This window comes from Sceloporus undulatus, chromosome 3 (genome assembly GCF_019175285.1).
Source record: "Sceloporus undulatus isolate JIND9_A2432 ecotype Alabama chromosome 3, SceUnd_v1.1, whole genome shotgun sequence".
Taxonomy (NCBI): Eukaryota; Metazoa; Chordata; class Lepidosauria; order Squamata; family Phrynosomatidae; genus Sceloporus; species Sceloporus undulatus.
This window is the reverse complement of record NC_056524.1, coordinates 166,850,061-166,866,083: the sequence shown is the minus strand read 5'-3', so window position 1 is coordinate 166,866,083 and position 16,023 is coordinate 166,850,061. Positions and strand designations below refer to the sequence as shown.

General features: G+C 38.6%; 1 long non-coding RNA gene across 1 annotated transcript in view; it reads left to right on the top strand.

Annotated features, from left to right (window-relative positions):
- The first annotated feature begins 4,997 nt into the window (after window positions 1–4,997).
- LOC121924929 overlaps window positions 4,998–16,023 on the top strand; it is a 49,895-nt gene continuing 38,869 nt past the window's right edge. Inside the window, exon 1 of the long non-coding RNA XR_006102767.1 lies at window positions 4,998–5,162. This is a non-coding gene — a long non-coding RNA (uncharacterized LOC121924929). The remainder of the gene's footprint in view (window positions 5,163–16,023) is intronic.

The following is a 16,023-nucleotide window of genomic DNA, read 5'->3' as shown; positions in this document are numbered from 1 at the left end:
TCAATCTGCAACCAACATCTCATCATCAAGAAAAATGCTTCCCAAACTATGACTGTTCTATGCAGGCACTCCTTTGCTATGCCCTCTTTCTGCACAATCTAAAAGAAAGTAGAGGAAACAATTTCATTTCTCACTGGGACATCTGTGACTTCTGTCTCTCCTTCCAGGAATTCCTACAACATTTGTCCTGCCCTTTCATTTTGCAAAAAAAATTATCTAGGATGGTCTGCGACTACATGATCCAGCTGCTGTTTTTGTTGTTGTTTCGATGTTTATCTTCAAGTCTACTTCGACTTGTGGTGACCCTATGAATGGCAAACCCCCAAATTCCCCAGTCATCAAGTCCAGCTACATGCTCTAATATAATCAAAGTTTCAGTAAGGTTGTTACTTGGAATGTCAATTGCACATGAACCCATCGTCTGCTGCTGTGAGTTCTATACAAAAAGAGCAATACATTATAAATGTGATAAGTAAATAGATAGCAATGGTGGCAACTCTGCAACAAGATGACAAACAGTTCCAAATTGATTCATTTATACTGATCAAATTAAAACATTTGGAATGTTTCTTTCTGGTACTGGTTAAATCCAAATGCACGCTTTCTCCAGTTATAAGGGTGGGAAAGGAGTAACACAGGAGCAATGTAGAAATGAATGTCTACATTTATTTCACATTTACCAGAATAAAACCTAAGCCACTTACAATCATCTGGTTTGTAACCCTGGGAAATGTGTGCTAATTAAGTTCATGCCAACATTTTCATATTTATTGCTTTTTCATTCTTTTGTGCTATCAGACATTACTCATGTATACTTCCTGAAATAAAGTTTACCACCTTTATTCTGCATTTTGATAGGTATAACAATCTTCTTTCTCGTTCATAGTTCTTACAAAGGGAAACAGCAGGCAAGGAAGTAAATGTGTTAACATTTATGCTAGCATATACTAGTGAATTCAACTGTGCATTTCCCATTAGCTGTGCTTATAATCCAACATCCAAATAATTTATATTAATTGGAAAATGGCTTTAAGCAACAAAGCTAGAATGCTGTTTGCAAGAGGCATAAAATGTACTGTGGCATCAAAGTATATTGTGAAAAGCCTAATTACCCAGAGCAAGGTGTGTGATTATACATCATGAGACTTCAAAAATTAAAACAGAACTCGACAGGCTGCATTTCTTTAGAATGGAGTAGGCACTCTCCAGTTCCATTCACAGAAGTCAGGACCACTTGCCTTTCTAGAACAATGCACTGGGAAACAATGGTGAATTCTTTCAACCCAGAGCATTATTTAAAAGGAATTGCTTCAGAGTTGAAGGACAGCCCTATGGTTAGACAGAAATAAGGCAATTGTTTCTGGCCACTGGTTTTGGATGTCATATAAAAAGGCAGCAAAGTCCTAGTTATTTCATCTATTATGATTTATTTTTTACTGCAAACGAATGGGAGAGAAGACTTTTGAGATTTTTCTGTCTCAAAGGCCAAAAGAAGTTGGCATGCTCAGAGTACTATGAATCTTGAATTCAGTGAACAGTGGGTGCATTTCCTGTTCTGCTTCAGACAGCAAAATGATTTGGACCAATCTGGATCACAGCTAAGGAAATGTAAGTCAGGTCCAGCTAGTATCCAATGGAATCTGCATTGTGTTCACCCCAGCTCTGAGCTGCTGGAAAGGAGAAGCCAGAGAAGGGGAAACAAATGGAACAGGAAGCAAGACTCTCAAGACCCTCTTCATTTCAAACACATTCCCTGCCGCAGACACAGTGGAAACATCAGAGGCAGTACACACTTTCAACTCCAAGTCTTGGTTCCCAGCCACATAGTCTGGAATTGGCTCCAGCAGAGGAAAAAGCACCAAAAACTTGTTAGCACCAACCTGCAGGACAAGCAAAAAGGGACTTGGTTTCCTCCTTTGCCAATAAGTTTTTAATGCAGTGATGCATGACTGGTAAAAAGGGGAGTGCAGGGCAAACTTTGGGGCTGAAGAATGAAAAAAGGGATCCCTTGACCCCTTCGTACCAATGCAAAAATGCCACCTCTGAAGCCCATTGCGTATGCATAGAGACTAAGAGACCAGCTTTCCAGGTGTTGTCTACCCTGCTAAAGATAATTTAGCCAGGAGAATTGAATGGTGCAAATCCATTGCAGTGAGAAGAAACTATAAGGCAATTTTTCCCACTATAAATACTATGGTCTCTTATGTGTGTGCACATGCCTTCAGGTCACCTGCTGACTTAGGGTGACCCCATGAATTTCATAGGGTTTTCACAAAGGAATACTCAGAGGTGATTTTGCCAGTTCCTTCCTCTGGACTATAGCCTACAGGTCCTGGTATTCATTACTGGTCTCACATCCAAATACTAACCAAAGCTGACCTGCTTAGCTTCCAAGATCTGATGCCTTTAGGGTATTGGGGCTTCCTATAGCATTCCCTATAAATACTAAAGTCAAAGTTTGTGCATGTGCATCTTTGATTCAGCTCCTCAATCAATAGGGATGGGATTTACTCAGAGCTTGGAAGTAAGTTACAGCTAACATAATATACACAAAAATATATTTCAAAAGCAACATAATAAATATGAAGAAAGTTAATTGGTAAATATTTCTAGCTATATATAATATATTTAAAGAGCAATTTTAGGCATTTTACTGACACTTGACAAGAAATATTCAGGTTATATTAGGATTATCCCACTAATCACAAAACTTTTTTTCAAAGAACAGTCAGAAAAAGCAATAAGAAATGTGTTGAGTTACAAAATACACTTCTTTCCAAACAACATAATGTGGAATTATGATGAATTCTTTTTCAATAATGTAGTGTATAACAAACAAATTACTTGTAAAAAAAATGAAAACAATCCAGAGTTTTATGGGCACATTATAGCAAATTCTAAACACATAGGAATAATAGAAGACCAGAGCATGTTGGATGTCATGTTGAATGCAGAAAAGAAAGGTAATACTGTTCAACTTATATTTGCAACTATTATGTATGTTTGGAACATATACTAAATTAAGATGAAAACTGAAAAGGCTGTTGACCTGTAGTTCCCAGTTTCAATAACACTATTGGAAAATAATTATTTTAAAAAGTGCTTATCTGCTGAACTGCTGGCATACAACCAGGATCTTGATTGCTGCAAGCAATCTGAGAACTGCCTTTTGTAGACAAATGTAACCATGAGAAATTAATGTCAGGCACATAATAACCCTCATCTTTGCACCAAATTGAAATCCCTGCTGTATCACAACCCTTTGCTTGAAAGAAAAATAGTCCTGTGGAACAATGTGTGCTAGTTTGTGCTTAAGAGCTGTAGAGGGAGAAAGACCCATGTGAAAAGATGGTGATTCATTACCTGTATTCTCATTAGGTGGCTTTTTTAAGACTGTGCTGCTGAACGCCACCATACATAGTGGCTCCCTCTAACCACATGGAAAGCCTGTGACTTATACGAACAAGCCATCTAATAAGTATTACTGGATCATATCCATATTTGATCTCATCTTATGCCCATGGTGGTAAACCTCTGGCATGCATGCCCTCTCTGGCACGTGAAGCCATTTCTGAGGGTACACGGAGAGATGGAGGGTGGGTGAGAAAGAGGAACAGGTGCATGCCTGTTCCTCTTCTTCTCCCCACCCATCCAGGGCTTCTTCTGTCTCCAGGGAAGTCCCACCCCTTGGCACCAGGAAGGTGGAAGTTCTGCCCCCCAGGAAGTCCTGCCCCTTGGCACCAGGTAACATCCAATGCAGGAACACCTTTGAGTTTGGGCACTCAGTCTCTAAAAGGTTCACCATCATTCTTATGCTATACAATGATTTCTACAGGATCATAGGCTGATAAATGCTTGGTAGTTTAAAAAAAACAGCAGCAACAACCACCATTCTTCTGTCTGGAACGCAAGAATTTTCATGAAAGAGGGACCATAAATGAGGGATGGGCTAGAATGAATAAGACTGTCTATCTGTATCTATACGTTGATTTCTTTCATATAGTTAAAAAAAAAAGGGCTATTGTCCCCTAAAGCCAATGTAATGACAGAAAACTAGTCATAAGTATCAATTGGAAGTCCTGGAAGCCAATACATATCCCTTTTTGCAACAAAAAGATGTATCTCTGCTGATCTCTGTTGAGTAGCTGCCCATATCGAAAAGCAAAGGAACTAACATGGTAGTTACAGCACCATGGAAAATATCAAGAGAACAACTTGCTTGAATATAAGCTGGACTAAAGTTTTGTAAGTGCTTCTATCGTCTATGCTTCTTAAGCTCCACACTCTTTCTGAATTTTTCCAACCTAGATCCACAACATGGATTTTCCAACAAAGACCATAATAAGATTATGGCTTGGAAATTGTGGGGATCCAACATATCTGGGAACTTTCATGTTGGGAAAGGCTGTCTGAAAACATGGGATCTCAACTTGCAAAGCTACTGTTCAGCTTGTCACTCATCTACAGCTCATTTTCCTTTCCAGCTCTATCAATATGTGCAATTCATTCACTCCTCAAGTACATTGTTTATTAAAGTCTGATAAGGAGTGATTTATTTCAGTTAGGGGCACTGCTCCACTGCAAGAATGGCAAAAAGTAGATAGCTACAAAGATCAGTTACTGAACTAAGCATTCAGAACTCCTAATCAGAAATGGTTTGAGAGTCTCTGAGCCTAATATATCACATTTTCTGCGCAACTGAGTTCTCTTCACTGCAAATCAAGAAGCACAGATCATTGGTGGAACATATGTTTTCCAAGCAGGAGCCACGTTTTCCAAATTCAGTTAATGATTCAGTAAATTCAGTTAATACTAAACAGAATAGGTTTGCTCCACTCACTTCTAATAAGCCAGTTTTCCCCAGATTGTTCAAGATCACATATCTAACAAATAAATACTCATTTCAGTTAGAGCATTTAGATGTTTAATTATCTCGTATTGTGAAGTTAATGAAATACTGACTCTAAATAAAAGTCTGGGTGAAGTGTGCAAAGGAAGTAACATACCTCAGAGATCTAAATATTGCTCTCTTGAACCATCTGGGAAAAACTGGCTTATTAGAAGTGAGTGGAGCAAACCTATCCTGTTTAGAAGTAATTGTAACTAAGACCTACTTCTGAGTAGTTTGTTTGTTTGTTTTAAAGAATGAAGACATAAAAAGGGTGAGTAGAAAATAAATTATGATAGTTTTACTTTTTTAATTTTTAAACAAGCTCCAACCTTACCAAACCTCTTAAACTTGTGAGCAGAACCACTGAAGAAGAGGAAAGGGGTAAAAAGGAGAGTAGGAAGGTTGAAGAAGCCTTCAAAGAGGGGAGGGCTGACTTATGAAAGATCTTGCAGTGGTTGGCACATAGAGATATTGAACATCTCAATGAGACATCATTTCTTGCTGAGAACAAGAAAATTTGCATGTATTCTTTGCATCTCCCCTACCCAACACACAGACAAAGGAAGTTTTCTGTAGTTTGTCTATGACAGTAGAGCAGGCATGCCTTTGTAGTTAGGCCTTTGACTTCATTTCACGCCCACTCACTCACCCCTTTTCTTTCTTCTGTTCCCCTTCTTGATGACTAATTAGTCACAGATTTTTCCATTAATATCCTGGAGCACTTTTGCAAAACACATTTTGCAATGACTTTAACAGCCTTGCTCCTGCATTTTGGGGTGTGTGTGTGTGTGTGTGTGTGTGACATATTCTTTACCCTTTCAAGAACAGGATTATGCTCTCTTGCTAGTAGAGGTCCTATGCCCTTTAACAGCTGAAAGTCAGGTGGAAATTTAATTTTTTTAAGAGGCACAGCTTTTCCTGGCAAAGGGGTGCAGGTATGGGAATCTTTTGCATTTGTGTTTTCTTAATTGTTAATAGCTAAGAGGTCTGCCAGGAAAAGGTGCAGCACCAATGAAAAAAAGAATTAAAATCCATATATCTAGGCAAGTGCATCTCACCCCATAGATGTTCATTGTTGTTGTGTGCCTTCAAGTCGTTTCCAACATATAGTGATCCTAAGAGAGGGTCGTAAAAGCTGTCATGAAGTTTTAACATGTTTTGCTCAGAGAGGGTTTGGCTTTGCCTTCTTTTGAGGCTGAGAAAATGTGACTTACTCAAGATAACCCAGTAGATTTCCATGGTTGAGAAGGGATTCGAATCCTGATCTCCAGAGTTGTAGTCCAATGTTCAAACCACTACAGCATTCTGGCTCCTATAGATGTCTATTCAAATGCAATCAAGATGGGTAGCAGAAGTACTGTTATACTAAAACAATGACTACTTTTAGGGCCCACCAGTTCAAAGAGCTGCCTCATTAGGTAGTTTCCACTCTATGCTATTCTCATTGCACAGAGAGTCATCTGTGAGATGCCTGCCTCTCTGGCACTTTGCTGCTTCCTGTTCCTTTACTCAATAGATTCTCATACCAAGGTGGGCTAGATTGAGCCACACATGGTATATTCCATCTGTAATATTTCCTATATACCCAAAGGGAAACTGCCCAGTGCATCTCTGTGTGATTCATTGTCCTAGTCTTGGCTCTGCTGAGGATGAGTAATTCTTCATGACAGTGCCTGGAATGTGACTAGATTATTTAATGCTTTGTAATAAAGAAATATAAGAATTACATGCCCTTAGAAGAGAAGGTCAGTGTTTTTATCTTTGCATGACTCATTGCTCTGGACCTCCTTTCAGGCTTCTTGCTATGCTTGAAGGGGAGCCAATGCAACATGCTCTCTGGTGGTGCACCATTGCATCCCTCCAAAACATTCCTCTCCCATCGGCCATCAGTTTCTTCTACCCTTGCAAATACTGGTTCATCCTGGTCTGTCAGTACCCACTTCCAGCCAATACATACATACATACACACACACACACACCCTGCCAGTTTACCAGATGGATTTGTTTGTAGTTACAGCTAGTCCTCCATATCCATGGATTCTTTATACACAGATTCAACTATCCATGGTATGAAAATGTTCCAAAAATATTTAAATTCCAAAAAGCATACCTTGATTTTGTTTTTTATATATGAGGGGCACTTTTTTATCCTGTAATTATATTTAATGGGGCTTGACTATCCATCAAGTAGGCCTATATATTTAAGGTGACAAAATTTTCAAGCTTTGTTAGTTTGTGCATAATTAGTGTGTGTGCCTGTGTATGCTTCTGTGTGCACATGTGCGTAGATCAATAACATGCCAAACTTTCAGAATTTGACATACTCTAGAGATCAGAGAGAATTATGCCCATACTATAAGTTTGCCATCAATTTAACTAGTGCTCTTGTTTTCTTATCCCAAGCTTGAAGTGACAAGTAGGATTCAAAATGGGATTGGAAAGGGAGAAAGAATACTATTAACATAAAATTAACAATTGACATTGTTAGATTTCACAACTACTGAATAGTATATTTCTGTATGGAGATAACAAGGAACTTTGTGCACCTCGGTTTAATGGCAGGATAAGTAACAACAACAAAAACAAAAATATAGATAATATTTCTTTCTGCTTGATTTCATTTCAGATTTGGTAGAAACAGTATAATATGATTGCGCAAGGGCAAACTGATCAAATGTGTTGTTATTATGCAATTTTAGGCTGCATCAATAAAAGTTTAGTGTCTAGATCAAGGGAAGTAATAGTGCCACTATATTCTGCTTTGGCCAGGCCCCACTTGGAATATTATATCCAGTTCTGGGCACCACAATTCAAAAAGGATGTTGAGCTGAGAAACTGGAGCGTGTCCAAAGGAGGGTGACTAAAATGGTGAAGGGTCTGGAAACCATGCCCTATGAGGAACGACTTAGGGAGCTGGGGGTGTTTATCATGGAGAAGAGAAAGTTAAGAGGTGATATGATAGTCCTGTTTAAACATTTGAAGGGATGCCATATTGAGGAGGGAGCAAGCTTGTTTTCAGCTGCTCCAGAGAACAGGATCTGGAACAATGGATGCAAGCTGCAGGAAAATTGATTCCACCTCAACATTAGGAGGAACTTCCTGACAGTAAGGGCTGTTCGACAGTGGAACAAACTCCCTCAGAGAGAGATGGAATTTCTCTCCTTGGAGATCTTAGCAGAGGCTGGATGGCCATCTGTCGGGGATGCTTTGATTGTGAGTTCCTGCATGGCAGGGGTTTGGACTGGATGGCCCTTGTGGTCTCTTCCAACTCTATGATTCTATGACCATATGTTGCAGAATTCAGAGCTTTTAATGAGGTGTGTACTGTTTTCATTTCTTTCTGTTTTAATGCTGCATTAATGTTTTTAATTTTTAACTTGTGATTTCATTCTGTGTTTTAAACGTCACATTTAGTTTGTCTTTTAATCTTTGTATTAAGACATATGACACTGACCCACCAAAAAGCCAGTCACTATCTTAGCCAGGAATAATTTTGGAGTATATTAGATTTCAGAATTCCAGACAGGGTGGATTCAACCTGTAGTTTTACAATATAATTAAACCGATATCATAGCAATACAACAACAGAATAAACACCATCACATAAATGTTGGGTTATGCAGTCCCCAGTACCAGTATAGAATCCCTACCACTCAGGAAAAAGGAAGGAGAAGAAGGTCACAGCATTGATAAGCAGTGGTGTTGATGGCAATGAGTTGTTGGCAACATTGGCACTCTGTATAGTACCTGACACACACTGCTATAGGAAGAAGAGGAGGAGACCACACACTGCATGGCCCCTACCAGAAACTGGCTTCACATAAAGAGGACTATTGACTTTAGAAGTGACTTCAATCAGTGCTTAGATCTATGGAGACATCAGAGCTAAGCAATCAGGGGAGAGGTGACCAGAAAAATCAGCCTAGCTGTAGCACATCTGATCATTCTTCCTGTAGTACTTTGGCTCCTTGGAGTCAGGAATTGGAAAAATAGACAGCTGTAGAGAGCTGTCTATTGTGGTGTAGCCTTCTGGAGTGGGGAATGGGTGGCAAATTTGCTGCCCCCAGCAGTATCATCGGAGATAATTGCCATACCCACCTCCATGATAGAACTGGTATTGGGCCTAAAATATAGAAAAATTGTAAACTGCTTTTCAAACTGGGTTGAACCACAAACGCTTTATCCTAATTTTCAAACCATGTGTCTTTGCCACTATAGTACCAATCTGTTTAAAACTATAAATGTGGATATACAAGGGTGGGATGATATATTCCATCAACACCAGTTATTAGTGGTAGCTTTGCTTAGAAATTAAATGTTACCTTCCAAATCATAAGAAAACAGATGACAGCTTAGGAGGAATAAAACAGAACTGACAACCTAGTTTCATTATCATTTTAGGAGTAAATCTAGTCTCCCCAGACAAGGCATGTAATTTTTCTGACTTAATGCACGCAACATTAAGTCACTTCAGTCTGTTAAGGAGATAAGCAAATAGGCATTTCCTATTAACATTATTCATAGAAATGTACTGTATGACAGAGGTGTAAGTAGCCACCAAACCACTCCTAGCAAAGGCCAGCACAGTTTTAAGGAGGTGAAGAAACAAAATGGAGAAAACAAGATTAGAATCCACGAACCATTTATTATTATTATTATTATTATTATTATTATTATTATTATTAACCTTTATTTATAAAGCTACAAGACAGGCCAAAATCGCAAAATGACAAAACACCCCCAGTGATCACTTATAGTTCCCAGCTGAGACCACTCAAATGAATCATCAGTGAGCTAGAACTAATTCTGGAGAGTAACACAGCCTTCTCACAAGTTCTGGAAGGGAGGTCTTTATTTGCCTACAGACAGCCTCCAAATCTTAAACAACTACTCACTTACAATAGGATTGATAACATGGATGGTAACATATGAAATATATTACGTACTGTGTTTCATTTCCATTTCATTTATGAATTCACTTTCTTTGCACAACTGCTGCAGTCTGATAACCATCTCTGGGGTTCTACCTGTTCCCATGGTTCCTTTGTTGTGTTGAGAGGGAAGCAGCCTTGTTCTTAAAGGGGCACAACATAGACACAGAGAAACAGCTTGCTTCTCTCCCTCGACTCTCTGTGTGTGAATATGTCTCCTCCTCAAGCCTTTCCCATTAACCATTCACTGAGGAGAGGCAGGGACACTTTATAAAGAAAATTGTGTAAGTAAAATTATTTATTTCTCTGGGTGACTTCTAGTGACACAACTACTGCTTCTGTGTGCATGCACAAAACACTTATTTCCAAGCCATCAACGGGAGTTTTTCGCATCTGTCTGAATAACAAATGCACTTTCTCACAATAGCAATGTGATTTTAATGCATTGTTGTGTTCTCTGTATGATAATCAATTGCACATTTGTGTGCTTTTCCAGGATGCTAACACTTTAACCATTTTCAGGATACAAGCACATAGGTCCCCATGTGATAAAGTCCATAGAGACATTTACTTGGTCTTCTTCCAATGTGATATATACAATCATATGCTGGCAATGCAGTGTGGTTTGAATATTAGACTATGACTCTGGAGATCAGGGTTTGAATCCCAGCTCATCCATGGAATTTGGAAACTCATTGGGTGGCTTTGGGCACATCACACTCTCAGCCTCAGAGGATGGCAGTGGCAACACACAACCTTTGAAGAAACATGCCAAGGAAACCTTGGAATAGGGTTGCCTTAGGGTCACCATAAGTCAGAAATGACTTGAATGCACAAAACAACAATACCAGCCATGCCCCACTGGACAGTCTTCATGCAAGAAAATAAATGGACACATCTGACACTAAAAATGGAAATACCCCAAAACTAGTTGCAGAACATTTCAACCTTCCTGGACACACATTAAGGGATTTACCAGTTGTGGCCTTTGAATAAGGAACTTACAAAGTAAGGCTAAAAAGAGAAAATGCTAAATTGAACTATAGTCACAAATCCCAATTCATTAGCATAGGTATGAACAAAGACAACGGCTTCATGGTACACTATATATATTAATACAAAAGGCCTCACTATTGCACATATAACAAAAATAATCTTCTCAGAGGGAGAGTTTTCCTGTCTTAAGAAGTGCTGTGCTTAATGGGATAGCAGAGCTTGAAAATTTATTTTAACAAGTAATTGGTTACAGCTTTAGTTCCAGTGTCCCAAAAGTAGTTAGTTACTGTTGTCATATTAGTTTCAAACCAACTCTTCACTTTCCCCATTTCTTGGAAGTTACAGTGTAGCTGCTTTTTAGTTGATAATAAACTCTTCTGAATGCTATAAGCCCCTGGCCTCTAGTACAAAAAACACCCTCATCTAATCTCTTTCCCTGTTCCAGGTAACTGAAAGGCTGTCGAGAGCAGATTTGGGAGGGTGGGGGTTCTACATGGAAGCAAGTAGTAGCTGTTTAAGGTAAATTTTATCATGCGAGCCAGTGTGGTGTAGTGGCTCAATTCCCTTTTCGACAATAGAAACACACTGTGTGAGCTTAGGTGAGTAAGACTCTGAAAACTCCATAGTAGGTTTGCCTTAGGGTTGCAATAAGTTGGAAGCAATTTGAAGGCATACAACAACAACATAATGTTATAATAAATAAATAGTATTAATCCTTTTGCCCAGTGGAATCCTGTACTTGTCTACTCAGCACTAAGCAGCATTGAGTTTTATGGGAGGGGTGTATAGGGTTACAGTATAAAATTTACTTCTGTTTTGCTGGTTTGAAACATATGTTAGTGTAGCATATGTTAGTGTGCATTTATTGTTAAGGTAAGTGTTGGGAGAGAGACAGAAAGAACACATGCTTTATTCTGAACATACATGTAACAAAAATAGGAACTGCCAAAGGGGAGGATTGGGCTTGGAATACCAAGCTTTTTGTATAATGAAATACATAATAAAACAATTTTACATTATATTTTCAGTGATCTAGGTCAACACCACACGAAGACTATTTTTCATTCATGCAGCACTCTTAAATCAACTTTGAATATGTATTGAGCAAATATCCCTGTGGGTTGAAATTAGCATTTTTGAGCCTTGTTCTTTGCACAGAAGACAGATTGTTGAAAATTGTAACATTTGAAAAATTATAAGTCTTTCTCACTCTTTATCAGCTAAGGCAAATCACTAGTATTGGCAAAAATTGATAATTTGCTCTATAATTACGTTCTTATCGTTTAGGGAAAGTATTTTTCTACTTGAACTATATTGGAATAAATGAAGTGCTGCCCAATGCAAATGTTAATGAATAGGTAATGTCACAAATATTGCACCAGTGATTTTGCAATAACATACCTGAATGTTAGTGTAAAAAGAGATGCTATAAATATGGCATTTTTCTTACAATAGCATTCAAATATGCTATAGCAAAATCACTTGTATTGTTCATTTATTCTTGATTTCACATTTCTGTATAACCAAAGGCTAGGCAGTACAACCAAAAGTGAAAAAGATTGATTTCCCCCCAGTCTGTGGCTTTCTGGAACTTGTGGAAATAAATATTTGTGTGCGGGGACCATTTTGACTACATTTCAGTATTTATTTATTTTTTGACATAGCTGCATTAGCTAAGTAGGGAAGCTTGACTCCACTGGAATGGAAGTCTGAATTGGTATTGATTTCATGGAAAGCAGAACTGAAACATTTATTCAGAAAAATTCCTGGGCTGAGACACTGTATCAGCAACTACAATGTGTAACTTTAAGATAAAAGAGCTCTATTGGGGATACCATACTAATGCTAATTAATTGTCACAATGCACAATGGGACATCACAGACAATGTCCCATTGCACAATGGAGGCTTCCATCACACAAGAGGACACATTGTGAATTGTGACACATTATCCATCAGGATACCTTGTGCATCAGGACACCTTGCACAATGGGGCATGTTGTGGGTCAAGACTGTTGTGGCAGAACAATGCTGCTGGCTTTGCCTGTACAATGGTCCTGATGGTGTAACTACATCTCTGCTTGCTTCCTGAGAACACAAACATTGCACAATGGCACCGTTCAGCTTTACATGATTGTCAGTTTATGATGACATAACTTATTAACGGGATGTCAGTCACTGTCATAATTTCTTCGTCTTTTTTTTCTGAAGAAAAGTCACAAAATAGCCTTTCCGATATCAGTCTATCGTTATTAAATTAAAACAATGCCAACCAGTTACCATATGGGACTCACTGGTCATATTTTCAATAGTGAAAAATCAGTGATCCATCAATATCCACTTTAAGCAAACAATCAGTTTATGAACTGTAGGGGTTGAAATCTCACCTGTTTTTAGGGGAAAGCATGCTTAAAGAACCACAGGGTCAAAAACAGTAATCATATTACAGTAAAATGAGTGTATGTTTATCCATGGGTCAGTATCAACTTCACTATTTTTGTACCTGATTCGTTTTTGTATCAGTGTCCCCACAATAAGTTCAGCACCTTGTATTCACCACCTCACTGCCTTGAAAGCCACTGTTCAACAGTGTTCTTTCCCCTTCATGTTACTCAAAAAATAGAAGAATGAGTAACTGGTACAAAATGAGGCATATACGGAGAAAATACGTGGAAGTTCAATACTTCATGAAAGTTACGTCCTTTGAACTGGAAGTCTCATTCCCCAAAATCCATTACTTTTGACAACCACTGCTTGCTACAGTTAGTAGTTCTGGGGATGGGGGAGTCCCTAATGCTCAGAAGTTCTCTTCATGTAGCTGTGCCAAGTCTTGGATTAAAAATAAATTCTGGGCTTCAATTAAAGTGTGACTCCACATGAGAAAATGCATATGCATGTAAGAAATTGCTTGGCAGGAGATTCAAGACAGGCAAAAGACCATACATCTTTATACTGTAGTTAGCTTGTGGGATTTGTTGACATGAGATGTTGGCAACTAATGGATAGCTTTAAAAAATTAGACTAATTCATCATTAATTAGTGGTTACTAGTTTAGTCTTCTGTTTCAGAAAGCAGTGTACCTCTGAATGCCAGTTGAAGGAGGAAGTACTGTGGTAGATTGGTTAAAATTCAGAATTTTACTAATGCTCAGGAGATGAAGATTATAGTGTTGACATGCACTAAGAGCAAAGGTTGATATTCTGGGTCATGTGAATTTCTCTGTTTTGGAATGTAAACAATTTGGAAATGGCTCCTAACCTAAGATTCAAACCCAAATAAAAGGAAGTACTGCATAAACAGTTTGAGGACAGTGAAACAAAACATATAGATAAGGGTTTGATTGTTGGGTAACACAAGAGATAGAGACGTGTGTTAGCTGTAATATTTGAACATCCAATGAAGATACAAGGGTGTTTAATTCAATGTAACCAATGAAAATGTGATTTGTAGTTTTCTTTGTTCAAAATGCTATAAAAACTTGGTTCATTTTAGAATACAAGCCCCAGAAATTTGGATGTATTTCCGTCTGGGGACAACAGCCGCAGCTAAAAATAAAAATGTTTCCTTTCCAATTGAGCTCCTGGTCTCCCTGCTGATTTCTGGTTATAATTCTGGATTTAAAATAATCTATAATCAATAATCTATAACATTACAGCACCTGGGGGAACCGTGCCATGCCACATCTCATGGATGAAAGCCAGGACAGATATGGCCAAGTAACATCATGGGTGCAGCCTGGCAACAAGAGAACAAGGGATCCTGGAACCAACCCCCAATGGATACAAAGGACCCACTGTACCTTCTCTGAATGGAAATGAAGTTGCTAGGAATCCATCAAGTGACTCCCAGCTCAAATATCTAGAGTACCACCAAGGATACCAATTTAAGGGTGATATTGTTAGGGAACATGTAGCCATGGGTTAAAAGGGGCTCACCATCAGAGCTGTAATAACCCAACTAAAGTTCCAGGTGAGAAAACAATAAATTACAAGAGGGAAGAAAAATGCTGTTCTTTTTCAAAATCTCATCATGAAAATGAGAAGAAAGGGGATTTTACATTTGAGAACAAGATTCCATATTAGTGCTTGTTTCTTGAAAATGCAGGTGCTTAAACATTTGTTCAGGTCTTCTTTACGGAATCCAAAGAACCCCTTAATCCTGCTAGAATTGAGAGTGCACTCATCCCTCCAGCATTAAAAGGAAGGCTTTAGTGCTAGTGCTACTGGACAATTCTTTGATTATTGTTGCCTATTCTTTCCATTCTTACTCCAAGATGTCCCCTCAAAGTTGCAGCATTCAAGCACATTTTGCTCATACATTTGGCGAGTCACGCAACAAGGGGAAGTGGAGTTTTCCCACGGACTAGTTATATTCTTTGCATGAACAGAAGAATGTCTATTTTACACACCATGTGTGTGTTCTCCCCATACAGTCAGGAACCAGGGAACAGATGCCTTTAATAATGAAAAAATTGATCATGTAGAGTCTGCCTGCATATAGTAACATATACATATGGTTTAAAGCGTGCAGGAGGTGGAGTAAGACTGGGGCCAAGGAGTCTCATCTTCAGTTTCCTCTATACATGTCTTGAGGAGTATCTGTACTATGGCAACACCTTACATCATTGGAAGGGCAAAAATCTGACTCAACCCTGTGTACCAGATTTGCCCAATCAATAGGGTCTCACATTTACCCATTTCTTCACTCATTCATCCAGTTTGTACTCCAACATTTAGCTGCTGGTGCAGTTCCTGAAATGAAAATTGTAAGGACTCCACAAACATACATAGTGACAGGAACTACATAAAATGTGTAGTGGCTCTGGGGCTACACCCCAAACTTCCTTTAGCACAGAATTCATACAAATTTATCCCCTAAAATTTACTATAATCCCATGATGACTGAAGTCTTATGCTGTTGTTATATGACTTCCAAGTTATTTTCAACTTAGGGCAACACTAAGGAGAACCTATCATGGTGTTTTCTTGACAATGTTTGTTCAGAGGAGGTTTGCCATTACCTTCCCTGAGTCTGAGGGCATATGACTGATAAAGACCAGTTAATTGATGGTTGAAGTGACTTCCAGACTTTCCAGGGTTCTGAGGTGAAGCCTCAAAAACCCCATTCCCTGCAAAAACATTGGAAATTGATTTTTTAAAAACAAACAAAAAAGTTTTCTTGGCAAGTTTTGTCAGATGAGATTTGC